General features: G+C 41.0%; 1 protein-coding gene and 1 long non-coding RNA gene across 4 annotated transcripts in view; both read left to right on the top strand.

Annotated features, from left to right (window-relative positions):
• ARHGAP24 (Rho GTPase activating protein 24) overlaps positions 1 to 27,869 on the top strand; it is a 218,446-nt gene that overhangs the window by 56,491 nt on the left and 134,086 nt on the right. The gene's annotated exons all lie outside the window — the stretch shown is intronic.
• Positions 493 to 20,165, top strand: LOC136019222 (uncharacterized). The gene is made up of 4 exons (XR_010614778.1): positions 493 to 672; positions 1,487 to 1,558; positions 16,142 to 16,287; positions 17,666 to 20,165. It is a non-coding gene; the product is annotated as an uncharacterized LOC136019222 (long non-coding RNA).

Below are 27,869 nucleotides of genomic sequence, written 5' to 3'. Positions count from 1 at the left end.
CCTGAGAGCAGTGTATGCCAGGCAGAGAGTCAATTATAGCTGGTTTTCTTTGGATTTCTGCAAATGCTTGTTTGAAAAACAAATGCTTGTTTGAAAACAGTCATAGGAAGGACATGATTTTTGTCTAAATGATGTGGAGACACAAGTACGAATGAGGAGAATGTCAAAACACATCATTACAGCTTTTTCTGCATACCAGCAAAGGGGCAGGGAGACAATATGTTGGCATCTCAGGGAAGCAGCTTCGGGTGCAGGAGACATGATTGGGAATCAGCAATGTCAGGTGTGAGTTTCTTGGCTTGCCAGAGATAATTATTTAGACAGCTAACTTTCTTCATCTGTGTGCTAGCAAGCTCCTTCTCCTGCATTGGGTGAGAAATGCAGCACAGCTATTGTGCAATTTCTTTTAATGATTGGGTTATGAGACAGCATCTGTGTCTCCTAGGGCTGCTTAAGAGCACATTGTGGGCTATGTTTCACTTAACAGCTGGTGGTACAGATTTTACGCTGACTTTGATGTGTTCAAGAAGTCTGTAGTGACCAGTGTTCAGGCCTGGTCATTTCTCCCTTCAAAGAGAGAAACAGATTTGTTGTTGCTCATGTGTATATACTTTTTTCTGAATTAACTTGGTAATGAAGGAGGAATGCCCACTGAAAAAATGCTTGCTTCAGGTGAGTGTGAAGAGAGTTGTGCTCTGTGTATGCCTGTGTTTGTCCTTAGTGGCAGAAACTTTAATGCCTTTGTCACCTCTGGTGACAAGTCCCATTTTGCATCAGAAATTCTGATGCAAAGGATGCTTAGGATGCGGTTGTATTTTGACAGAATAGTAGTGTTTGACACCATGGTATTATTCCAGGTAACACTGTGCTTTCATATTCTTTCCCCTTTGCATTGATGAAGTGGAGTGGAAGGATGAAATGTCAAAAAAACCTTGGGGGTGGGAGGGTGTTGGGAATGTTTAGAAATAACAAAACTGAGGTTGGGGTCTTGTGGGAAGAAAGGGGTGTAGAGCTGTAAACTATAATCTGCCATACCTAGTGTGGCAGGTACCCAAATGAGCAGAGAGAGTTTCTGAACTGTAATTTCAGAGAGTGTTACCTGTTCAGTGGCTTGCAAAATATATGAAGGCTTATGCAATCTTCTGTGGGCAGAAATTTAGTAGCCCAAAAGTAAAAGCCTAGGTTTATGGTTTTCAGATATTTTCAATTATCCACTGTTAGTTTTAGTGTATGAATAATTTAATAAACACTTTTTAAGTTAAAAGCACTGCAAAAAGTGAGTGAAAGCATGTAGAGGTAATATTTTAACAGGATTTGGAAAGAGAAAAACAATTGTATTTAATATTTTGAGAATATACAGACCTCATTTTGTGGGGGGCTTGTAGCATATTGAGAAAGAATCGAACTGATGATCATTAGTTTAATCTGTGGATTAAGTCTACAATAGGATGCACATTTTTGTGTGTGACATTTTTGACTATGTCAGGTTTTTGTCTAAGACGAAGCCATTGACTCTGTCAGGGACCTGAAGTGGCATGCAAGGGTAATCTTGATTAAGGTAAGACCTTTTCAAAGCTGTCAGCTGCATATCTAGAAAAACAAAACCCCAGGTAAAGTATGTCATCGGTGTTATAATAGTTGAATCACTGATTTTTAACCTAGATTGAGATTGTCATGGCAGGAGTAATTGCAAATGCTAGGCTCTGTCATTAGCGAGATGGACAAATAAATATCCTCTTTTCCAGGAATTACATTTTTGTGTTGTTTGCATCAGGCCTGCCTGCTGCAGTGGGAAACAGAGAAACATTCCTTCAGAAGAAGGAATGAAAAGTTTAATGCATTCAGCATTCGCATGCACGAACAACCCAACCAATCCTGTGAAAATGAGCAGAGGAATGAGATTTTCTGTTCACCTTGGTGAAACTACGAAGTTATTTTCTAAAATAAGAATGTTCTTTTAAACCCATGGAGTATGTTTTGTAAGGAATAAAAAGGGTTGAGCTCCCTGTGGCTGCAGAGAATGGAGGCAGTGTGTCATATAAGGACTTCATGAAAACAGTAACTATTCATTGCAGCCTGGCTCTTGTTATCTAGGATCACAATGGTGGAAATGGCCTTCATAAACTTGCTTAAGAACACATGGATCTGAGTGTGTTTAGAGCTTGGATGCACTTGGTTGAATTGCATAAATGCCTTGATGTTGCCCCTCAGTATATTCTTAATGGGTTGAGCAAAGTGTGCCAGAGATAGGGAATACAAGTCGTATCAGCTGGTGATTCGGGATAATACCCTCTTCTAATGTGTGGTGTCTTAAGGCTGTGGCATGGCTGCTTGTGTTTACAGTTCTATGCCAGGCACCTGTGAGAGAAGTTGTAACTATTTTAAGGATTAATAAAATGCCTTTTGTATTTTCTCTAAATTATCAGCAAATTGAATGTAAGTGCAGCTGGCAGGAATCTGCATCTGAAATTTTGTAGCTCTTCACTAGAAAACTTTTCTGTAAGATGGTTATTTCTTTGGTCAGCATTGTGTGCTTCACTTAGCTGCAGGAGGGGACCATTAGCTTTGCGTGGGGTAAACTGAAGACAAAACTTACCATAATGTATTAATTCTTATTTCTCACAGGAGACAGTAGATGCCCTGTCTTAAAAATATGAGTAAGAGCCCTGTACCTTCAATTATAAGGAAGTAAAAATGGCAGATCTTTTCATACCTTTCTACAAGTCTAGAAGTGTATTATTACTGCAGAGTGTAACAGTAAAATACATTGGACCTTGCACACTGTATGGAGCTGGTGACAGAGTGAAATAGTCTCTATCAAGTGTTTGCAAATGGGCCATTATGTTAAGTGTTCTCCTAAGAGATGACATCCGTAGGAATTGCATAATAATACTGGGATTGATGCAGTCACTTACCATCAGGCAGGCGCAGGCAGCAACTTTCCACATGCTCTGGTTTTGCCTGCTAAGTTTATCAGTAGGTGAGTGACTGACTAGTCCTAGCTTAGGCCGTAAATGAAAATGGGTCTCTTCTCGTGTGCATACTTTTATAGATACTAGCACTGTGATATTAGGTGCTGGTTTGTGTTTAGTTCCTACAGATATTCCCACGTAGGCAAGTACAGAGAATAATTAGCATTGCACAAAGATGTCTTTCATGTGGTCCTGAAGTAAAAGGGACACGGCTGTGGGATGTTAAGATGCTTCATGTAGGAACCTCCCCACTTCCCGTTTTCTTGAGTCTTCTATTGAAATATAAATCTTCTAAAGATACTTTGTACTTAACCAAGTAATTTTGCTGCTTGCCATGTAAGTACTTTCTGCTGATGAGTCTTATTAACTTGTTAATTATTTAATGTAAATACCAGGCATAAAGAAGGACCACCATGCTGTCTTGCTCTATTTGATACCATTGTATAATAGACCACAGGAATGTTTGCTTTATATGATCTTGTAGGATGCTAGTGTCTACCTCTTTTTAAAGAGCAATTTTAAAGTCAAACACTGTTAAGAGGTTAATATATTGTTGTTTTTATTTTTTTTCCACGTTACTGGATTTTTGATAGGGTTTTTAAGATCGCTACAAGAGATTTTTAAACAATACTGTGTTGCACTGTCCTGGGTTCACCAGTAGCAGTCCTTGGCCAGACCAAACATTTGAGCAGCAACTAAAAACATTGGCATTATCAGCCTTGTTCCCAGGCCAAAAGTCAAAACACAGCACTTCACCAGCTACTAAGAAGGAGAAAAATGACTGCTACTGCTGAACCCAGGACAGTATCCACCCCTTATTCCATACCACAGCACGTCATGCCCAGGATGTAATAGAATTACCCAGAAGAGCTAGGGACTGCAGGGTTGGATGAGGTATCTGTTGGTGCTCGGTTGGGTGGGTGGGGGGGCAAGTTATTGGTTGGCTGGTGCTGGGGTGTTGTATTCTCTTCCCTTGTTATTTCCTTTAGCATTATTATTATTGGTGGTAGCAGCAGTGATTTGTGTTATACCTTAGTTACTAAACTGTTCTTATCTCAACCTGTGGGAGTTACGTTCTTTTAGATTCTCCTCTCCATTCCTCCGGGAGTAGAAAGAGGGAGAAAAGGCGGGGGGGTGGGGGTGGGGGGGTGGGAGTGAGTGGATGAGCTGTGTGGCTGTGTTTAAAACACGACATGCACTTAGCACTTTTCAGCACAGGACTGTTAGCTCTTCTTGTACAGGCAATCACTGCTACTATAGTTTTTTATCAGATTGTGAAACCAAGGGACAGTTTCTGTTTACAGCGGGGAACAAATGAGATTAACATTCAAATTTATTAACTGTTTATTCCAAACTTAAAATTCGTCATAACCTTTATGGAAATGTGTGCCACTTGAAATGAAAGAGTGGAACAGAAATATTACTGTTATATACTTGAGATTTCTCTGAAATACTGAAACATTTAATGACCTCGAAACATTTCTCTAAGGAATATATCATCCCCTATTGAATTCTACAGAATCATTTCATCAAACCACAGAGCACTAACTCCTGCATGAACTTTCCAGAAAGCGTCTCCCCTGTCCCATGTCATTAAAACACAGGTGAATGAGCAGGGGTGACAGCTCCCAACAGTTTTGGATCAAGAGAATAACAGTCCCAATAAATTAGAGATGGCTGTCACCATCCGTCATCTGTAGTAAAAAATACAGCTTGCTGGAGTAGAATGCATGTCCTTGATTGTGGTGATGAGGCTTATGGCAGAATGCTTATGATAACGAAAGAAGTCTTAAAAGTGAGGGAAGCATTATGCTGTGCAGCCAGCTGCCCTGTGTGGAGGCAGTGTGGGTGGTTGTTCTGGTCAGATAACTTTTGATGAAGTAGCCTAAGATAAGACCATGCTTTTCAGCCATTACAATCTGGGAGTGACTGCTGATGTTGCCAGATAAATTTCAGCAGGTGACTGCTGTGTTTCATAAGGCAATTTTGGTTTGCTTCTATTTCTACTGCACACCAGGAGTCAAGGCTTTCTCATTCCTTAAGATGTTTACTCTGACTTGTGAAAGACTGACTCAGTAGCCTGTGCATTTAGATTAGGAGTCAGACTGTCTTTTGCTGACTTAAAATTGCTTACCTGAATGTGCAAATAAAACTTGAGATAAACTTGTGGAAGCATAAGTGATGAATTCTCAGTGCTCAGTTGGGTACACTGACTCTATGAAAAATTAAGCTCCTTTTGGGGATGAGTTGAATGCACAAAACTGCAGTTTACTGCTTTGTCATCTGATGCTGCTGCTGATAAACACTGATGATACAGTGGATAATTAAAATAACACAAGAAAGCATTAATGAAGAAAAAAATTAAAAAATCAATATATTGGCTTAAAGAAAGCACATGACCCATATGGAAATTTTTCTATATTTTAGCAAGGTTCTGTGAAACTGAACCATAAAATATTCAGTGTCTGCTGAGCTGCCTCACATGCTGGCTAGCAGACAGAAGAACTTGAGGTTTCAGCAATGGCTTGCATTTGGAGGAGAGTCTTTCAGGTACTTAAATTTGCTTTTTATTTTTTTCTTAATAAAATGCACATTTTTTGAAACGGTCTAAGTGTAGTAGTAATGTTAGCAATTGAGGCCTAAAGAGAGGCAGTGAATAGAATGTGGTCTCTTTTTTATTCCCCAGCTCCAGTAAGGGTAGCAAGCTTGGCTGTGTGCAACATTTCCTAGGGAATTCACTTGTCTTTGCTTCTGGTTATCAACTCCTTCAGCTGGTCATTAATCTCCAGGAAATGTTCTGGAACATGAGCCTTATTACTTAAACAGAGAGTTCATCTTGTGGTTAGCTTTTCGTGCTTAAGATGTTGCTATTGAATGCTGTGTTTCTTAGTAAAGCTTCTTTGAGGGTGATTATTGTGAGCTACACTCTGAAGGTAAGGAGTTTACATCTTCTGTTGAATGCATAGCTACAATGCTGTAATAGTCGTTTATTTTCAATGCATGTTGCTCTACATATATGTGCTACATATACCTGCTTCATGAGTTGTGAATATCTAGTGAGAAGTTTGATTATGGGTATATCTGTTTAATTAGAAGGAATGAGACAAAGCCTGACCCATGTCTAATGTTTGTTATTCATTGGCATGTTCCAGATGTTAAATGGCAAAGGGGAAATGAGTAGAAAATAAAAGCTACTTCAATCAAAAATATTGTGTTACAGGTAGCACCAGGAAGGCAACTTTGCCTTCAAACACCAGAAATAACTTTTTGTCCTCCAATGGTTAGCAGCCCCCTTATACGTTTTAAGGTGTAATTAGAAGCTTGTCCAGGAAGTTTAGGTTTGCCATAGAGGAAGATAAAGTGGGTAACTTTCACAAGGACTCTTTCCCCAAAGTGAAGATGACAAGTTGATAATAGTGGTCCTGTTCCTTGTAATCTTAAATAATCTCTTGATCTTGTGAGAGGGGAGCTCTTGTGCATTAGACTAATCATGATATCGGGTCAATATCGAGTGGCCTGAGAAAACCAGCATTACAGTGTTTTCCATCCCACACTCAGTCTAAATGCTGCTGTAAAAATTTCCAAACAGGGATGATAAGCAGTTACACGGTAATAATTTTTGTCTACAGCTTGACCCTTGCACGCTGCTCTATGTACTGTAATGGACTTTTTGAAGAGCTTTCTCTTATCCTGTTTAAAGAGAAATTCAGCACTGTAGGAGGTCTGTGTCTGTGCCTGTCTATTTTTTTTTCCCTTCCCTTCCTTTTATTTACTTAGATGTTGTACAAGTGCCGCATGGTTCCTGAAGTAACTAGTGAATAGCTCACAAGAGACCCTCCTTAGTCTTTAAATGAAAATAATTGAGTTCTTTTAGCCTATTAGTGCTTAAGAATAGCCTTCTCTAAGTCTATTACCTCTGGGATAAAAGCCTTGAATAAGCAGTGTGTACAACTTGACTTGTTGCTAGGGAAAGAGGCTTTCTTCCTTCTCTGCCAAGCGGAGTGGCTTGTGTAGCAAATAAAAACTGAATGACCTCAAACTGCATTCTGGAAATCCTCTTTACTCTTCAGTTGGCAGTCTGGAAGTATTTCCATTGAGTGACTCTGGCTTTCTGGAGCTGTTCTTACTCCCTTTCAGGAAGTCAGCAACGTGGGAAAAGAAGCCTCTCCAGCCTGTCGGGGTCAGATCTATTGAGGGCAGCACTCACTGATGGTGCTGGTCTCATCCAAGTAAATGCCCAGAGGCTGGCCGCACATGGCTCCATCAAAGCCTGTGAGATGTGGGCAGAATAGTCTGTGATATTGGCTGTCTTTTCCCATTGTCATCACTGAAGCAAAGGGACAACTTCTTTGCAATGCTGAAGAGGAAGGCAAAATGTTGGTAGCAAAACATGTAACAGCTGACTGCAGGGAGTAACATAATTTGGAGCACCTTTGTGAATGCTTGAGTGTAGCCTTATCTTAGACTTCGCAGTTGCTGGAGTCCTGAGCTACAGCTGGGAAATATGCCTGTGGTGATGGTCCTAGATTTGGCACTGACACTGTGTGGACTAACCCAGCAGTCTTGGGTTGTGATGGATTTTTATCATTTTTAATTGTTGAATGCTGGTTTTGGTGGAGTCACCAATACTAGCCTCCATCAAAAATGATAAGAGGGATGGAACACCTTTCCTATGAGGAAAGGCTGAGAGAGATGGGATTGTTCAGCCTGGAGAAGACTCCAGGGAGACCTTATTGTGGCCTTTCAGTACTTAAAAGGAGCCTATATGAAAGATGGGAAGAGACTTTTTAGCAAGGCCTGTTGCGGTAGGATGGGGAGTAATGGTGTTAAGCTGAAAGAGGGGAGATTCAGGCTGGATGTGAGGAAGAAATGTTTTACAATGAGGGTGGTGCAATATTGGAAGAGGTTTCCTAGAGAGGTGGTGGATGCACCATCCCTGGAGACATCCAAGGCCAGGCTGCATAGGGTTCTGGGCAACTGGATCTAGTTGAAGATGTCCCTGCTCATTGCAGAGGGTTTGGACAAGATGAGCTTTGAAGGTCGCTTCTGACCCAAACTACTCTATGCTTCTATGATTTTATGAGAATCATTTCAAGGCTGTTAGAATAGATCAGGCAGTGTAAAAGTGTGCTGAGAGGAGTCTTGCCAGACTACAGGACATTTAACTCTTTATTAGCAACAGCGCACATTAAAATTATTTTTGCTCTTTAACAGCTAAAGCTTAAAACAACTACACAGAACACAGTGGAGAAGAAGCTGAGATGGTGCCATACTGATTAGTGCAAGAAGCTTCAATACAGCAGGTCTACAGCAGCATCTTTATTCAACTTGGGTTAATCAAATGGAACCTTTGCCCCCTCTGGAAATGAGGGAAGTTCAGTTTTAGAACTCATACTTTTCCTTTAAGAATAGCAAGTTCAGGAGTTGATACTGAATTGGTGAAAAAAGAGTAATTAATAGTTTTTAAATGTTTAAATGCCAAAAAAGGGCTTGGTGCTTATTGCTGTGACATCCTCTGTTTTACATTCAACTGTCTTTTTGCTGCAAGTCTTTGCACAGAATAACAGGGACCAGGGCAATTTTCTATATATAATAATGGGTGACAGAAGCCTGAAATCCTGACAGTGTCTAAAATCTGAGGCTGTGTCCTACTCACCCTTTGGATAGATGCTGTAGCTGTCTCAGTTTAATAATAGACACAAGAATCCCACAAGGCTGATTGTGGCTACCATTTCTTTGTCTGGCACTCATATTTAAAAGGCCTCTTTGCAAGAGGTGTATCTTAAGTCTTGAATATATGGTGAGAAACATCCATGTATCAGTTAAAATGCTCTGAAACTCAGTGATGAGTACTGTGCACCAAATATCAGACAGGAGCATTTGCAATCTTCACTACTTGAATTGGTTTTCCTAGGCAATAAAGCCATTTGTATTAGAAAACGTTTTTCTTTAGCCTTTATTCTTCTGATCAGACTTTTGTCTAGTCCTTGTATAAATGGGAACAGAGGCCTTGCTCTTATGCTCAGGAGGGAGGTCATTAAAGGGCTGTACAAATCTGTGATTCAAAATAAAAATCTATCCCCTGGAGTGGAATAATATCTCATCTGTTGATTTCTGCTTTAGAAAGGGGGGGGGGGGGGGGGGTCGGTTGGGTGCAGAGGAGACAGAGAAGTTGCGCTGGAGTGATCATTGATACAAACTCTTCTTATGAGAGGGAAAGGCGGTGGTTTAGAGATGGGGGTTTCTAATTCAGACTTGTGGAAAGTAGCCTTTTGTGCCCTAGCACAAACACTGCTAAAAATAGTTGGATACTGTTGCTTCAAATGAACTTGCTACTGTTTGTGTTTACTTATCATCATGCAATTCAAGGAAGCTCTCCTGCTGGAGAGCTTTTTGTGTTGTGTTTTGCTAAGCGTATTCCAGGGAGTCTCATTTCTTGATTGAGGCTCCAACAATGGATTGTAACAGTAGAAATGATGGTAATTTGCTTCATTCTGCATAGCTCCAAGCCCCTCTTTGGATGTCTCTGCTGACACAGGCAGAAAATGAGTTTGAATCCAAGTCTGTCTTTTAGATTTAGGCCATCGATCAGTGGCTTTTTCAGTTAGACTGGTTTTTTTTTTTTTGTTTTGTTTTTTTTTTTTTTTTGTAGTATACATAATAAAGTGTTTTTCAGGCTAAATAGCAAGCATTTGTGAAAGGGTCCTACCTGGATGGATGACATTTTGAGGCCCTGGTGTTCTGCCTCTGCAGTGCAAAGTTTAACCTCTTTGTTGATCCTAGGAGTTATGTGCACCAGTCTCACCTGACCTGTCCACAGGATGGACCTCTCGTTTGAGTGCTTGTTGGAAAAGGTGGTAAATGTTGTCTGGCTTTTGTGCGTCTGTGTGCATACTCAAATAACTGAGTTTCTGAGTAAATTGGGAAATCATAACAGCGTAATCCCTTTTCCTTTAGACAGATGTTTCCCAGGACAGCTGTTCAGTTAAAAGCCTTGGAATGGCTGATATCTTGCTTTTCCATAAAAGCAGCATTTCATATCAACTCCTCATCCAAATCCAAAATATGCGTTTGAGTCTAGATGTCTCTTCTTGGATTGCTATGGAGCCTGTGCAGAAGCAGTTCACCTGCAACTGTCTGCCTCACTCGGGGTATCTGTCCAACTACATTTAATGAGTTAACCAGTGTGTGTTCAGTACTTCCTCAACAATTGTATATTTAAAATGCAAAAAATACCAGAACTGGAATAGGAAACTAAAGAAGAGAGCTTTTTAATCATAAATATGAGATGCTGTTTGTCAAAATCAATACTAACATTTGTACAACACTATTTGATTCATGTAACATTTAAAATGGCAGCCTTGAACAGGATGCTTTATTGAACAAGATAATTTATCTCAGCAAATGCGTTCACAGAGAAGTATTTTAAAATGAAAACCATGATAAATCTGTCTAGGGCCTACACACAGCATGCCACCTGGTAAAGATTTTAATGAACTGTTCTTTATTTAACAGAAAAAGTCAAATTAGTGCTGTCACTTGCTGAGACTTCCCTTATCTCAATCACTCTGAGATATCGTTGAGCAAATGCTTCTAAGTGGAGCAACTCCAATGTTTTAATTAGAAATACAGCAAATTGGTGAGGAATGCCATTAAATCTTAAATGCAGCTTTCATGCAACTCAGACGTGAGGATGGACTTTTTATCTAAGCCACTCAGGGTTTTCTTAGGAGCCAAAGGACACGCAGTCTCATACCGTGAGATTATTGGGAAATTATTTCCTCTGTTTTTTTCTAAATGGAAGAGGATCTATTTCTCTGAGTAAACCAAAAGTGTACTAGGATGTTATACATCTGTGTGTGAAAGAGAGAAAGCCTTTGAGTGCGTTAAGCCGTGTAAGACAGGGATTAGTGGAGGGTTTTTTTGCAGCAGTGAGAGAAGGGTTCACCCATGTCTCCTTTCTGCAGCCTGTTTTTAGAGGGGAATTAGGAGATGTGGAGTATGTCAGACTTGAACCATCTGCATAAGGACAAATGCCATTCTCTGAGAGTCTGCAGGAAATTTATGTGCTGCTTTTTTTTTATTACTGATGAGTTAAGTGTGTTCCTTAAGGATTTTAGATTGGGCAATTGTTTGGGAGATTACAATTTTGTAGGATCCTTCTTCCTATGCTTTTCAGTGAATTACCACTCTTTTTTTCCACCCAGGAGCATAGTGGATGCTTGTTATGTAGTTCCTTGATTATCTTTCACCTACTGTGGATGTGGAAAATGTTTCTGGCTGAGTAAACAGTACTCAACTTCTGTTTAAGCTATGCAATGACCATACTGAAGCTCTCTGTTGTATAAGGGATGTAGAAGGAGGAAAGGTGCTAGAAAAAGTAAAAGCAATAGGTAAGGAGGTAGAATAGCAAGGGAGAAAGCTATGAGATTTATGAGGCACACAGGTAAAGTAATGAGCATGGTCAATAATAGTCGTTGGTAGCAGCACAGCAGTTGTAAAATTAAAGCCTTAAAAAATAGTAAAAAACCCTCATTAATTACCTTCATTGTCTACTCTAACTTCAACAGGTTTGAAATAGCCTGTTGAAGTGGCCTTGAGCCAGTGGCTCAAGTGTGAGATTGGATTCAGAAGCTTTTCTGTTTTCCTTTTGGCTGAACTGTGTTTTGTCCCACAAGACAAAATAATGTGACAAGCAACTCTAAATTTGAGACAGCCCCTCCCTTTTTTTGCAGTGCCCTAATCAGTACCTTGGTTTCCCATGATGATCCCAGCCTCCCAGCTGTAATCAGTATGCTCTGTAACTGTGAGCATGCCAGAAAATGGGGCCGCATCTGGTTAGGCTCCAAAGTAAACATTTTTACTTGCAGATTGGTGAACTAACAGATTTGACATCTTTGCTCTGGGTTTTCACTTTGAAGAAAATAAATGTGCAACAGAAATAAATGTGCATCTAAAAATGCTTAAAACTTCAGAGCTCTCTTTCAAAAAAGCAGATTCCAGAGTGTTGACAGCAGATGACTGGTATGAACTATTCTTTCTTGTTAGTTGGAGGAAAGGCCCCTTTTCAACAATAACTCCAGGCAGGGAGCAATGTGCTAGCCAGAGTAGTACTGTGTTTGCCAGAAAACCTGGAGTTCTGTTTGTGTTCACCTGCTGTGTGAAATTTGTCTTGGTTTCTCCTCTTGAATAAATTGCAGTTCGTCCTTTGCTTTTGTAGGGCTACTGCGGTCTCTCCTGCAGACCGTGAAGACCTTCATGGTCATTTATATTTTTGTAATTTATTAAAATAGCAGCATGGAATCTAAACTATTTATATTAATACAGTGTGGGACAGAGCAGCTGCTACAGTGCAGTTAATAATGTTGGTCTCCAGTCACCCTGAATCCATTTTTACCCTAGACAGTCTGGCACTCTGCAAGATAACCCAACCCCCCAAAGAGGTCTGCAGAAGGCATGTCACACTGTCTTATGGAAAAGTGTATAAATGATGGTTTGGTACTTAAATATGAAAACCCACAAAAAACTGTAAGGAAACCATGAACACTCCTTTACTCTTAATATATCTTTACAAAATGTTGTAAAATGTCTTCAGTGTTATTAGAAGTGAGCAAAAAATCCAGATTAGAAAAGTCTTATTTATTCTCACTGAAGTAAATCCTATTTTAACACAGCATAATCTTGAAAAATACTGGCTATTTTTAAAACACGTCTTTAATTCAAAAGGTCACCCTCCCTGTGGTCCTTGGTAAAGTCCAAGAGCGAGTCCTTCTGGGACCTTTTGGATATGGAGGGAGCAGCTATATGCTCAGCTTCATCAAGACTTTAGCTATAGTCTCCTATAGTGTACTTATAGCCAAACTACTGGGATAAAGGTGAGAGAAGTGGACCTTTTTTGCATGGATACCTTTTAGGTATAGACTCTTCCAGCCTGTGTTAACCTATGACTATGTGCTTTTCATCATGCACCTTGTAAATTCCTCTTGGAGTAGCAAGCTGGCTTTCCTGTCCTGAATGTCGAAGGTGGAATATAGGAAAGGAATACACAAGGGAAAACAACAGATTCTTTTGCTTTTTCCCAGCACATGAGAAAGCACTAAGGCAAATTCAGCCTTAGAACCATGCAGTAACTTCTGGGTGAAAACAACAAGTGTTTGATTTATGTTTTCTCTCCAAAATTCTACCTGAAGTTGTGAGAGTATGTTTTAATTTATAGAATCATATGATAGTTCAACCCCCCTGCCGTGGGCAGGGACGTGACATCCTAGACTATATTGCCCAAGGCTCTGTCCAGCCTGGCCTTGAGCACTGCCAGGGATGGGGCATTCACCACTTCCTTGAGCAACCCATTCCAGTGCCTCACCACCCTCACAGTAAAGAATTTCCTCCTTATATCTAGCCTGAACTTCTCCTGTCTAAGTTTAAACCCACTACCCCTTTTCCTATCACTATATTTATGTAGGTGTCTATTTTGCCCACAGGTCTAGTTTTTAGAACACCTTCATCTTTCCAAAAGCATCAGCTTTCCATGGCAAACTCGGTGTGTTTATAACCCATGTCAGTGTTTTGTGTGTTTGTATCCATCAGGTATCAAACAGTTCAGTTCCTGAGGCAGCTTTTAAACAGCCAGAATTCTCTGCTCAATATTTAGGTTGCATAATAAGAATATTTAAGGATACTTTTTTACACATTACTAATACTTTGATTAAAAAAAAGCTAGCTCTCTTGCAGAAGCTATAAATGTCTGTAATTCAGATCAGTTATAAAGATGAGAAACTACGTGATTTACAATTAGAAACAGTATCCCAGGATGGAACAGACTAATATGCTGAATTGAAAGTAAAACCTGGAAAAAATCTACTGTACATAAATAGTATTGCTTGAGAAGTCATTTGGAATCAGCGAATCAGTTTTCCAGTTGTTTTAATTGTTCAGATGGCACAGAAGATATGACCTCAGTCTCCCTAAAATCACTGCTTAATTAATGTAATCACAGAATCACAGAATCGCAGAATCCCAAGGGTTGGAAGGGACCTAAAAAGATCATCTAGTCCAACCCCCCTGCAAGAGCAGGGTAACCTACAGTACATCACACAGGAACTTGTCCAGGCGGGCCTTGAATATCTCCAGTGTAGGAGACTCCACAACCCCCCTGGGCAACCTGTTCCAGTGCTCTGTCACTCTTACAGTAAAGAAGTTCTTCCTGATGTTAACGTGGAACTTCCTATGTTCCAGTTTACACCCATTGCCCCTTGTCCTATCACTGGATATCACTGAAAAAAGCCTAGCTCCATCATCCTGACACCTACCCTTTACATATTTGTAAACATTGATGAGGTCACCCCTCAGTCTCCTCTTTTGCAAGCTAAAGAGACCCAGCTCCCTCAGCCTCTCCTCATAAGGGAGATGTTCCACTCCCTTAATCATCTTTGTGGCTCTGCGCTGGACTCCTTCAAGCAATTCCCTGTCCTTCTTGAAGAGAGGGGCCCAGAACTGGACGCAATATTCCAGATGCGGCCTCACCAAGGCTGAGTAGAGGGGGAAGAGAACCTCTCTTGACCTACTAACCACTCCCTTTCTAATGCACCCTAAGATGCCATTTGCCTTCTTGGCCACAAGAGCACATTGCTGGCTCATGGTCATCCTCCTATCCACCAGGACCCCCAGGTCCCTTTCCCCTTCACTACTTTCCAGCAGGTCACCCCCCAACCTGTACTGGTACATGGGGTTGTTCTTCCCCAGATGCAAGACTCTACACTTGCCCTTGTTAAATTTCATCAAGTTTCTCCCCGCCCAACTCTCCAGCCTGTCCAGGTCTCGCTGAATGGCAGCACAGTCCTCTGGTGTGTCAGCCACTCCTCCCAGTTTTGTGTCATCAGCAAACTTGCTGAGGGTGCACTCAGTTCCCTCATCCAGGTCATTGATGAAAATATTAAACAGCACCGGTCCCAGCACCGACCCCTGAGGAACTCCACTAGTCACAGACCTCCAGCTAGATTCTGCGCCATTGACCACAACTCTCTGCCTTCTTCCTTTCAACCAGTTCTCGATCCACCTCACTACTTGATCGTCAAGCCCACACTTCCTTAGCTTATCTATGAGGATGCTGTGGGAGACAGTATCAAATGCCTTACTGAAATCAAGAAAAACTACATCTACCGCTCTACCATCATCCCTCCACCTAGTCACTTCCTCATAGAAGGCTATAAGGTTGGTCATACATGACTTCCCCCTCATAAAACCATGTTGGCTGTTCTTAATGACCCCCTCATCCTTGATATGCCTAGTGATGGAGTCAAGAATAAGTTGTTCCATCATCTTTCCAGGGATGGAGGTAAGGCTGACCGGTCTATAATTACCCGGGTCCTCCTTCTTGCCTTTCTTATAGATTGGTGTGACCTTTGCCATCCGCCAATCCTCAGGCACCTCGCCCGTTTCCCACGACTTACCAAAGATGATGGAAAGTGGCCTAGCAATGACCTCCGCCAGCTCCCTCAGTCAAAGACCAGTAGAGTATCTTACATTACATGCCAGAAAGCTAAATGAGCTATTAATTTGTATCAATGTGGTATTTGTAGCACAGTAGTATTTCTAAGCCATGCTCATTTAACATTTACGATATGGACAAAAGCTAAGCTATGTTTAAAAGTTAAAGCAACAAGCAATATAGGCATTAAAAAAATTTGCAAAAGAAAGATAGCTCTTTCTTGATAAGCTCTACTTTTTTTTCCATGTGAAACTATAATTTTTTTCCTTCAATAAAGAAACTGCAAGATGATAACTTACATAGGACAGGCAAACTCTACTGTAATATTCTACTAGCTGAAAGCCAACAGTATTTGCACAGGAAAAGGAAAACTGATTCAGTGGAATTGTATGCCTCTTTACATGTCTTTGTCACATTTCTTTATTTATGCTCTGAAAGTTGCACTTTATATGTAATTCCTAGGAAATCTGTAGCAACTTCAACTTTTACGATATACTGTTCTGGAAATGAATTGTCCTCTGGTAGGATGCTTGGCTATGTATATCTTTCCTGGGAAAAGTTGTACGTGTTTGGGTTGGAAAAGACTTTACATTTTAAAAGCAACACATCTTAAAAGCAACATACAAGGCATAAACAAGAAAACAAAACCATGCAAACTGATTTGAATCATCTTTTTTCTCAGGTCAAACACAATGTTAATAATTCCTGATAAACATTCGCCTTTACCTGTATTTTAAGTCCTTCAGAGCTGAAGAATTCAGTCTCTTAAGACTGTGCTCTCTGCCTGTTTACTGTTTCTTCTGCTCACACTGGACCTAGTGAACAAAGGTGGTTTTTGTATACTTAAAAATTGTTTCTCTTGATTGATTTTTTTCAATCAGTTTAAGAAGCCTTTGTTCTTTTAGTAGACTTTATAAGAGCAGAAATAAGTTGTTACAAGGGTCACTGTCACCATAAGCTGAGCCAATAAAAAATACTGAAGAAAATGGGTTGGGGAAGGAGGAAGGATGATGATCCTTTATGAAAAACTTTGAAAGATGTCTGCTGTTTCTGATGGTCAGAAACAGTCTGATCTCCACCTGGGATTTAGCTGACCATGGTTTTAGCTACTGTTGTTTTTTTGACTGTGGGTGCTAGGGTAACTTCATTTAACAGAGAGTAAAAGGGTGATTTTCCTGGTGCTATAGTGGAATAACTGCAGGGATCCTGCTGGTGGGTGTAGCAGGGTCTGCTGTGAACCTGCCTTAGATATCTGAGTAAGCTCCCTCCCCTCTAAAGGCCTCTCTGAGGATTTCCTGGGACTTAGAAATGGATAAATCTTTTTTTTTTTTTTATTATTTATTGATTATTATTTGCATGGCATTATTCTTTTTTCTTTTAGTCCTGGTTGATCTTCAGAAAATTGTGGCAAGCCACACACTGAAGCACATGGTTATTCTGGAGCTAATTGCTCCACCAACCAGCTTTTAGAGAGGTTGCGGGTTATAGTGCTCTGATCACTTGTGTTGGTTTTCTTTTCTTTCTCTGTGCAGGGTCTGCATTCACCTTCCAGCACAGGGCTCCAGGCTAGGCCCAGTGTTCTGGCTGAGGCTTTCAGGGTTTCGGTGTGGAGACAAACAGACAAGTTACTTGTTGCTCCATCATCTGTGCTCCAGGGAGATGTTTGCTTCTTTAAGTGTTGTGCTATCTATCACTTAAATTCATCTGTTAGCTGTTACAATGGGTCAGGTCTTGACAGTCGGCCCTGAAAGCCAATTACCCGGCTGTATTTTTTCCGGCAGGTATGCAGTGTTAGTGTTTCCACAGACTTAGACTATTTTCCTGCTAAATTAATCCTCTTGCAATGTAAAAGCATAATTCAGAATGAGACCTACCAAAGCACTTCATTATCTATTCTGGTCACTCTAAATGTTTTTCTTTCCACCATGGACTAGATCCTAATCCTTTTCCTCAGCAGTGGGAATTAGACCACAAATTGAGCATATAAATGGTATCCACTTGATTCTTGGAGGTAAGGCAGCTGTGTGCAGTGACCACTGGTTGCCACCTTTTCAAAATAAGAAAAGAAACCCAGATGGACTAGAAAGCTTCGTTTCAGGGCCTTTTTTTCCTCCGTCTGAATTTTGTCTTGAAAAATATTTAGTTTGGTATTTAATGATTGACTTGATTTAACCTGCTCAATAATTCATGCTGCATTCTTTCACAGTGTCACCTCTGTCACTCAAGACTGTCACTGGAGAGCTGTCTATATAAATGAGAGGCCATACTTGGAATTTTCTACTGCCAGCTGTCATCCTTTTGGGGAATAATTGCATTGCTTTGGCTTAGGCATTCCATGACTGAAAGTCAGTAAATTTCCTTTGCAAAAGAGGTCGGTAAAGCAAGAGTTGGTACTCTGTGTTCTGGTGCTTTGTGCTTTATTGGGTTTTTTTTCCCTTGGGAAAATAGATTCATTTAATAATTAGCTAAATTTCTTATTTACCAGAGCTTTCATAGCTGCCTTTTTCTTCTGTAGTAATTCAGTAATGCCCAGTCTGATTATCTATTGATCAGAATTGAATGATCATTACAAAGCCTAATTTTATCAAAACTTCCATGCATGCATCTAATAATGATCTTACCTCGTGCACATGAGTCCTTAAACTCAATGCAGTCCCCGAATTTATTTGTACATGTCTCGTTTGTCTTCAGAAAATACCAAGGGTCCTTTCTGTAAGCAACATGGCAATTGCAGAATGAGTTCCCCAGGAGGGCACCTCGTATTGTATAGCTCCTGCAATTTCTTTTGGCCACTGGACGCTTCAACCTGTTCTGTTAACTGAGCTCAGTCCCATTATACCTGTCTCTCTTCTCCCGAATTGGGTCCCAATTACTCCTGCTGGAAGTGCTTGTGTGGCACACCATGCCTTCATGTCTGAGGTAACTCTCAAGAGCATTACTCAGGAATTAGCTTGCCCCCTGTAATGATCTCCCAGCTCCTTATACCTGCTGTGCCAAACTTGGGGAAGAAAAGCAAAACCTCTGCCGAGAAGCAGTGTTTCTCACAGAGGCTGGTGACATATAATTGAATAAGCTCATTCATTAGGGAGGAGGCAGGGGAGGCTGGATAAAATAGGTGTTAAAGCTTCTCTAGATACCACAGAAAATCAGCTTTAGAAAGAAAAGCTGCTTCATACTAATCCAGGATCTGTCTGAAACTTTAAAATAGCAGGCAGAATTTAGAGGTGGGAAAAGAATGTGTCAAGATTTACTTTCAGCTGGAAGGTAGAGGTTGGTGCTGAGAAACTGATTCAGAAAGTGAAAAAGCTTTTAATAATTTCAAACATTATCTGAGACATGGTTAGGAAATGGTCACTCTTCTCTCTTGCCCCTGCTACTGGAATGAAAACTATAGGCATGCAGTATGCCTGTATCTAGCTGCTGGTTTTGAGCAAACTTAGTTTTTTTTGTAGTGTTACAGCTTAGCTTGCTTTCTGTTGTGGAACAAAAAAGGGAGTTTTTTCTAGTGGCTGCTCAAGCCAAGATTGATTCATTCTTGAGGGGAAAAAAGTTTCTCTGGAGCACAAAAGGCACTCAACCATTAAGTGAGATGTGTGGCAGGAGAGAAAGATAGAAAAATCTTTAAAGAGGCTAATCACATCCTAGTAAAACTGCCAGCTCATTCTCCCATGTCAGATTAATGTTTTGATGCTCATTGCCAGGCAAACAGTACATGTGGTGGTAAGCACCACAGAGAGGTGAATTTACTTCTCGTTTGGAAAACTAAGCTAAGGGGTAGTCTTGAACCTTTCCTTAGGTAAAGAAAGAATCTCCTTTATACTCCTGTTTGTGGAATTTCTGAGAACTAAATGACAGTACTTGTTCTTTAACTGAAACAAATTGGAGTAATGTGTTAACAAAGTGGGATGAAAAAATGTCAAATGCAATGGATTTTTTGCTAGAAAAATGTATGCTGTGTACTGACTGCATTTTACCCAATCAACCCTATTTCTTGTGTAATTTCTCTGTCATTGTTCCTGGCATGTTACATAACTTCTAAAATCTTAATAACCTCTCATCACCCCCCCCAGATGCCTCAAATAGCACTTGTTCTTGCCCTGTGCATGCTGCAGTAACTGCAAGACAGACTACATCACCTCCTGCAGTAACTGTACTTCTCTAGAGCTTTGGTTGCTTAAGTAGTATAAAAGTCCACTCTTAAAATAAAAATTTTAAAAATCTCACTCTCTTAAAATAAAAAATATAAGAGAACAGCCGTTTCCTTCATTCTGTTATAATGATAGCTTGTATTAACTTTGTTGTTGTCCTGCTACTGTAATGTCAGGTTTTCTAGGACACATGATGGGATATATAATAGTGGCAGTTCAGTAAAATCACTAAAACTTGTTTTCTTTATGCAGTGTTTACCAATAAGATTTAAAACCCCTAACGAACATGAGAGTAAGATCTCTGGACAAAAATATTTTCTGCTTAAATTGTAGAACAGCAGTTCTGTAGCTTCAAAATATTGCTGGAGATTACTAGTCAGAGCATTACCCTGCTGTAGTCACAGTTGCAACCTTTTAGGCTTGCTTATGCTAACTACCCATCTATAGCTGTGTTATGAAATAATCACACCAAATAACTTGATAGATCATAATCATAGGGCAGCAACAGGAACGACACTGAAATGTTTGAAATCGACCATTGTTACTTAATTGGGTAGAGAGGCCAGGAAATTTGAAGCAAAGAGCTGGCTTCCAGCAGAGGATGCTTCTTCTGCAGACTAAAGCTAAGTTTGCTTTCACAATCATAGAATCACAGAATGGTTTGGCTTGGAAGGGACCTTAAAGCTCATCCAGTTCCAGCCCCCTGCCATGGGCTGGGACACCTTCCACTAGTCCAGGTTGCTCAAAGCCCCATCCAGCTTGGCATTGTGCAAGGGTGAGGGCAAAACAGGTGTTGCAATGGACATGGCAAGTCAAGTCACTTCAGGCAGTGTGCTGTGAACAGTGCTGGGTAATGCTGTGCTGCATGGCCCAGTGTGCTGGGATGTGCTGGGCTTTGCTCAGTTAAGAGGCTGCTGAGGCAGTTCTCTGCCTCTGCGACAACACTTATCCAGTACTTGGAGCCAGCTTGTTAACTCACCCTGGTCCCAGCTTGAAACACAGATTCCTCTGTGCAGGCAGTCAAATTAAAGTGCTAGCTTTCAGGATTGCTGTGCCCTTTTGCAGAAAATTATTTTACTGGCATCTTGGAAATACATTGTAATGGTGGAAATAAAATGGGATTTTTATGGTTACTGCGGTCAAATTGTGATTTTTTTTATTTATTTTTTTTATTTTTTATTTTTTTTTTAGTGAGCACAGTGCAGGTTTTGTTATTGACCTCAGTACGAGTGGATTTCTGCCTGTGCTATAAATTTTCCTCCTCACCTGTCTGTAGGCTCCCGAAAGCAAAGGGCTCGCTCAGACTTGAGATAATCTATTTTTGTGATAGTTTAGAGGCCAAACCAGTAGTTACGTAAGGAATGAGGATTTATTGTTAACTGATACCAGCTTGCGTGTCCACTTTATCCTTCTTTGCTATGCATCACTTGTTTATGAATTCACAGTACATGTACATGTAGAAATATACATATATGTATATACGAGCATGTACGTGCATATCAGGGAAATTATTTACTCTGGATTTACTGTGAAATACAGTGGATGCCTTTCAGACCGTGACTTTGTAAATACAAGTGACATTAAGAGTATTATCCACTAAATGTAGTATTTTAAGATGCCATCCAAGTTGAAGTACATGGTTGTTCTCAATTATGACTCTCAAGAATTTCCAGATACAACAACAAAAGAAACCATCCTAGCAGCACTTTGTTGCACGCGGCTGTGAATCATATAACTGACACATGGACCCAAAGTTCCTTTATGACTCTTAATCTTCCTATCTGTTGCCTGGCTGATTACGTCCTTGCTTTTCTGAGAGACGATTCTTCTTTACCCCTTCCTATGGAGATGCTAGACTGCAGTATGGGGAATAGCAGTTGACTGCATACCACCTCAGCACTATTTCTGAGGAGTTTTTGTCCCGATGGATGCTGTCCAGCTTGCAGAGAAGCATGAGTCTGCATTTGTTCAGGAACTGCACTCTGGCAGAGATAAAGCCCTGGAAACTTTTGCTGCCAAACCAATGTGGCCACTTCTGCATTGTTGTTGTTAACTGGTTAACCAATCTCTAGAAACAAAGAGGAAGAAACTATGTGAAGATCCTCAAAGTTAACTGAAACTGTACAAAGTGCCAGAAAAAAATTCCTGGGAAGAGTTTACCATGAAACAAGAAAAACAGATACACAAATGCAGCACTTATCTTCAAAGCTGAAGTAAAATTCAGTGATCTTCGATTAAATCATCAAAGCTAGAACGGCAAGAAGAACATCTGATGTAACTGCTGATGTTGTAAACTTCTGATGTTTTTAAGGGGTGACAGGACAAACTATGAGCAAGCAAATAAACCAGTTAAGCTTTGGGGAACTGTATTTTGATGACATTATTTTGGCAAGAAATCAGTTAATTTCCTCACGTGTCTACATGCTTTTGGAGTAAAATCCACCCAGAGGCATTGAAAATAATCTATTTGCCTTTGTAGTTTCCAGTCAACATCTTAAAGGCATGGGAATTCCTTGTATCATAAAGTTTCTTGGGGAAAGCCTGATATCTCTTGAACATAGGTGGTAAGTCTGCTTTAGAAAATGAAGTCCAAACAATGCTGGGGAAAGTGTACCTAGAGAAGAGTAATGAGAAAAGAAAAAGGCACAGGGTAGCTTCAGTGTTCGTTGCACAGAGTGTTTAAAACAGGAAAAAACTAGCTGTCAGCTGGTTGCCATGAATCACTTGTGTGATTGCCGTCTTGTCTCCTCTTCCATGTTTCCTCATGAAGTTCATCTGCTGAACGATGCTGAAAGTGATGCAGGGGACCAGTGTGGGATAAAACGTCTCTTTGAGCAAGACTGTAATGCTGTGACTCTAATCCAAAGTAGGTTTACATCAGTCTTGCTGCACTACAGTATTTTATCAGGCGCTTCATTAACTGAGTAGTAATATTTCTTGAGTTAAAGATTTTACATATGTAAATTTTTAATAACAATAATGTTTTTCTGTTTCTGTGATCTTTTGTTTGAAGCAACAGTATACTGTAGTAAAATCCATGTGTGTGGATTTTATTCCTTTGAAAGTGGTTTTGAGACTTGGTTAGGGAGAAGGCCAATGCTTCTTGAGCAACTCAGACTTCTGCATCCTGTAAGTCACCTTCAGCACTCAGCTAGAGAAGCAGAACTGCCCTGGAGTTCATAACTGCCAACAGAAGTGTTGGAAATTGGAAAACAGCCTGGGTTTACCAGCAGCAGGAGCTCTCTGAAATGATACTGGCCTGGTGGAGACTTAGCCTACAAACAAAATGGCAATGGGACCCAGAAGGGAATTGTGTCAGGGCCACATTTGTCTCTCAATCCCTGTTTTTTCTACATTTCTGTAGACTGTGCCTTGTTCCTTGCTGGTACCATGGAATTTTCTTTCTTTTTTGAAAGAATATTAATATCGTCTAATCTGGAGTCTCGAGTTGAGGGCTTGTTTTAAACAGCTCTGAATGATTTGTTGAGTTTGATATGAAGCAATGTGAAGTTTTCTAGTTATGTAACACTTAACATGTGCTTAACAAGGCAAAACATGTATTTCCTCTGGAAATCACCTTAATCTTTTATGTGCAAATTACTATCTTGTTAGGTGTATTAATTCAGTGCAGTTGCATTTCCCCCTGAAATTAGATAACTCAAGGGGAAAAAATAGAGCTTTAACTTGTTGAACCTCTCTGGTAGTCTGTACTCCTAGGATTATCCAAGCTGCACGGATGGCACAGATGTAATGAAGGGCACAGACAGGCAACTGAGCAAGGGGACTGAGAGTGATGGGAGTACTGGGGTACCCCTGCTCATATAAAAAACTCAGCAGCCATATGGCTGTGCAACATGAAGGGGCACATGGGTTTTGTTACAGTACAGCGTGTTCCCTGGGTGTCAGTGTGCTGGTGTAAAACATATCACTAGCTGCTGAGTCTAAGCAAAGGGACAAAGACCAGATAGCCTTGGTACAGTTGTGTAGATAGCTACAAAACTCACTGAAGGGGAAGTGTTTCTATGTGGTGAGGCAGAAGATGGGTGTGAAAGCAGACAGAATGGGAAGTGAAAGAGCTACAGTTACTCTCTTAGGCTTTCCCCGCTAGTCTGAGGCATGCAGGTGCATGTTGCACAAACAAAGCTATTTTCTTATTTAAAAAAATCCATAGATATATTTTTAAATATTTCACGTGCGCTGATATTTCCAATAATAGCCCTGAAAATAGACAGTAAAATACAGTTAACTGTTTGAGGACGTGTTTTCTTTTTCAAACAGCTCAGTGTTCTCTATGGTATTGCTGTCTGGATTCCCTTCATATTAACTTAGCTGTTATGTGTGGCTTTAGGCTTCACATTTTACTAGATGAAATAGGCTTCATCTATGAAATTAAGATGCTGAGATTATAAATAGAATGACTGTTTTGGTTTTATGTTCTCAAAGATCTGTCATTAAGACAGCTCACTGTAAAGTAAATACTAAAAGGTTTTTACATCACGAAATCAGAAAGTATCACATCATAACGAGACTGCAGCATGTCTGTGAGTTGCTAATGAGTTGACAGCAAAGCTGAATGCTGTTTTCATTTGCTGCCTCGTTTACAGAAGGCATGTGTACGTTGTGTGCCTACACTGACACAAGGTCCTGAGCTAGTGAAATTTACTCCAGATGAAGACTGATCTGCCCATCCCTGTGTGCTTGGCAGAGCTTTTCTCAGGTAAAGCCAGCTCAAGCTGAAAGGTAAACTGATCAAGAAAATTAGACTTGTCTTAATGGTCTATTACATGTGACATAAAATACATGTAGTTGAAAATGTTTTTTAGAGATTCTTATTCCTGTTTTCCCATGATTCTCAGACAAAATATATTCATAGAATCACAGAATACTTTGTGTTGGAAGGGACCTTAAAGATCATCCAGTTCCACCCACCTGTCATGGGCTGGGACACCTTCCACTAGACCAGGTTGCTCAAATCCCGTCCAGCCTTATATGCTGTTTTTCTCTAGCACTCATATAAGAAGTTGAGCTATTTTGTGAATTATCTTTTACCGTTCATATAATCATCTTTGCTTATGATACAATTCTTGCCTAATAAGGTATTTCACAAAGGTTTTGAAGTGTGACAGCTATTAACAGTTGCTGCTTATAGCAGGAACGAAGGAAAGCAGTCTCACTAGAGATACTGGCCCAAGGGACTTAATGCTTATAATACATCTGTATATGCAGTGAGTAGGGAAAACACCCACAACTGCTAATTTGTGCTGCTACGACCACCTCAGCAGAATACTGTGTATTTTATCTGTTTTCTGTAGAAAGTAGTATAGTATTTAATGGAGGTGATTTTTTTTTAATGATCTGATAAAGTATCTGTGCACCCTGTCTTTGGTTTCTCATGACATACTGTACGTGCTGGTGAACAGTAGCCCTGTTATGCAATAACAGGAGAATATTGATAAGTAGGTTTTATCTCCCATTAACAGTGATAGAGAGCTCGTACCTAATACAATTTCTAGGATGCAGCTCTGAAAATTTTGGGACAGCCATTCCAAAATAATTTCATTAAGGAGTGCCTGCTGACTGAGGAAGAAGTAATACTAGGAGGGCCTATAATATCTGAAAATGAAAAAGTTCTCAGAGGAAAAGGATAGTGTATTGATTCTATCTGACAGCAGGGGCAAAGGGACATATGCAGAGCTAAAATTCCCCATCTGCCTTCTCAGGGTAATAAAATTGTGATAAAGGTGTTCAGAACCCATCATGGCTATTATCTGACATATCTGCCCATAGCAAATGCATCTTTAAACAGGGCTCTTGCTGTGCCTTTGAGAGATGCCTGTCTGCTGCTGTGAGATGCACTGGTGCTACCAGGGGGTGGAAGTGGGATGTTTTTCACTGTACTTCTCTGGAGTGGTTTCCTGGGTTCAGCAGTAGCAGTGATTTTTTTTTCTCCTTCTTAGTAGCTGGTGCAGCGCTGTGTTTTTGACTTTTGGCCTGGGAACGGCGCTGATAACACCGATGTTTTCAGTTACTGCTCAAATGTTTATAGACTGAGCAAGGACTTTGTGAGTCTCATGCTCTGCCAGGGAGGAGGGGAGGCCGGGAGGAAGCAGAGGCAGGACACCTGACCCAAACTGACCAAAGAGGTATTCCATACCACAGCACATCATGCCTGGGAGGTAACTGTGAGTTACCCGGCAGGGCACTCTCTTCTCAGTCGGGCTTGTTTTGATGGGTGGTATCATATTCTCTTCCCTTGTTATTTCCTTTATCATTATTATCATTGGTGGTAGCAGTAGTGATTTGTGTTATACCTTAGTTACTGGACTGTTCATATCTCAACCCGTGGGAGTTACATTGTTTTGATTCTCCTCCACATCCCTCTGAGGTGGGGGGGGGGGGGGGGGAGAAGGAAAGAAAGAGGCGGGGGGGGAGTAGCAACTGTGTGGCTGACTGGGTTTAAACCACAACAGTTCCTTTTGGCACCCAACGTGGGGCTTGGCCTAAGCTTACAGGGCCTTGTTCAACACGATCCAGCACCTTCAAAAGGAAAAGCTCCAGCTCCAAGCACAGCAGCTACACCACCCCCAGTGACAAATACAGTTGCTACTCAAACCACAGTGATAATCACTGCAGCTAAACCAGAGGACCAATTCATACCAATATTGGTTGCCCCTGAAGGCAAGAGAAAAGGCAAAAAAAAGGCAAGAAGGGTGAAGCAAGATGAAGAAACAATGTATTCACCACCTGGTCCAGCATTTGATCAGGAGTCATCATCACATGACAAAGAAGAAGAAGAAGAGGTGACTTCTTCACCTTGGACCTCAACCGAGCTACAGAATACTTGAAAAGATTTTACCCGTCAACCAGGGGACAACTCATGAGAGCTGTGGCTTCAGTCTCTGGTGAGCAGGTTCCCAGATGGAGTGGAAGAGAAGATTTTACTCCAGCTCCTGTGATAACGAAGAATAATCCCTTTCAACAAGACTTAAGTGTCCAACATTGTGATGACTGTTAGAGGGGCCCTGCCTCCAGCCAGGTGAAGGTAGGGAACAATCGGATTTACTGGACTGTGTGGATCAGATGGCCTGGCACATCAGTCCCACATAAGTATAAGGCTCTAGTAGATACCGATGAACAGTGTACCCTGATGCCATCAAGCTGTCAAGGGGTGGAACCCACTTCTATTTCTGGAGTGACAGGAGGATCCCAAGAGTTGACTGTACTGGAGGCTGAAATCAGCCTGACTGGGAAGAAGTGGCAAAGGCACCCCATTGTGACTGGTCCAGAGGCCCCATGCATCCTTGGCATGGACTACTTCAGGAGAGGGTACTTCAAAGTCCCAAAAGGGTACCATTGGGCTTTTGGTATTGCTGCTTTGGAGACAGAGGAAATTGAGCAGCTCTCCACCTTGCCTGGTCTCTCAGAGGATCCTTCTGTTGTGGGGTTGCTGAAAGTCAAAGAACAGCAAGTGCCAATCGCAACCACAACAGTGCACTGGCGGCAATATCGCACCAACCGAGACTCCCTGATTCCTATCCATCAGATGATCCGTAGACTGGACAGTCAGGGAATGATCAGCAGGACCCACTCGCCCTTTAATAGCCCCATATGGCCAATGCGAAAGTCTAATGGGGAGTGGAGACTAGCAGTAGACTGTCGTGGCCTGAATGAAGTCACACCGCCATTGAGTGCTGCTGTACCGGACATGCTAGAACTTCAGTATGAACTGGAGTCAAAGGCAGCCAAGTGGTATGCCACGACTGATATTGCCAATGCATTTTTCTCAATTCCTTTGGCAGCAGAGTGCAGGCCACAGTTCGCTTTTACTTGGAGGGGCGTCCAGTACACTTGGAACTGACTGCCCCAGGGGTGGAAACACAGCCCTACCATCTGCCATGGACTGATCCAGACTGCACTGGAACAGGGGCAAGCTCCAGAACACCTGCAATATGTTGATGACATTATCATGTGGGGTGATACAGCAGAAGAAGTCTTTGAGAAAGGGAGGAAAATCATCCAAATCCTGCTGAAAGCCGGTTTTGCCATAAAATGGAGTAAGGTCAAGGGACCTGCACAGGAGATTCAGTTTTTGGGAATAAAATGGCAAGATGGACGTCGCCAGATCGCCATGGGATGTGATCAACAAGATAACAGCAATGTCTCCACCACCTAATAAGAAAGAAACACAAGCTTTCTTGGGTGCTGTGGGGTTCTGGAGAATGCACATCCCAAATTACAGTTTGATTGTAAGCCCTCTCTATT

This window comes from Lathamus discolor, chromosome 1 (genome assembly GCF_037157495.1).
Source record: "Lathamus discolor isolate bLatDis1 chromosome 1, bLatDis1.hap1, whole genome shotgun sequence".
In the NCBI taxonomy this organism is placed as follows: Eukaryota; Metazoa; Chordata; class Aves; order Psittaciformes; family Psittacidae; genus Lathamus; species Lathamus discolor.
The sequence above is the reverse complement of the archived record's forward strand: the minus strand, read 5'-3'. Positions and strand labels throughout refer to the sequence as shown.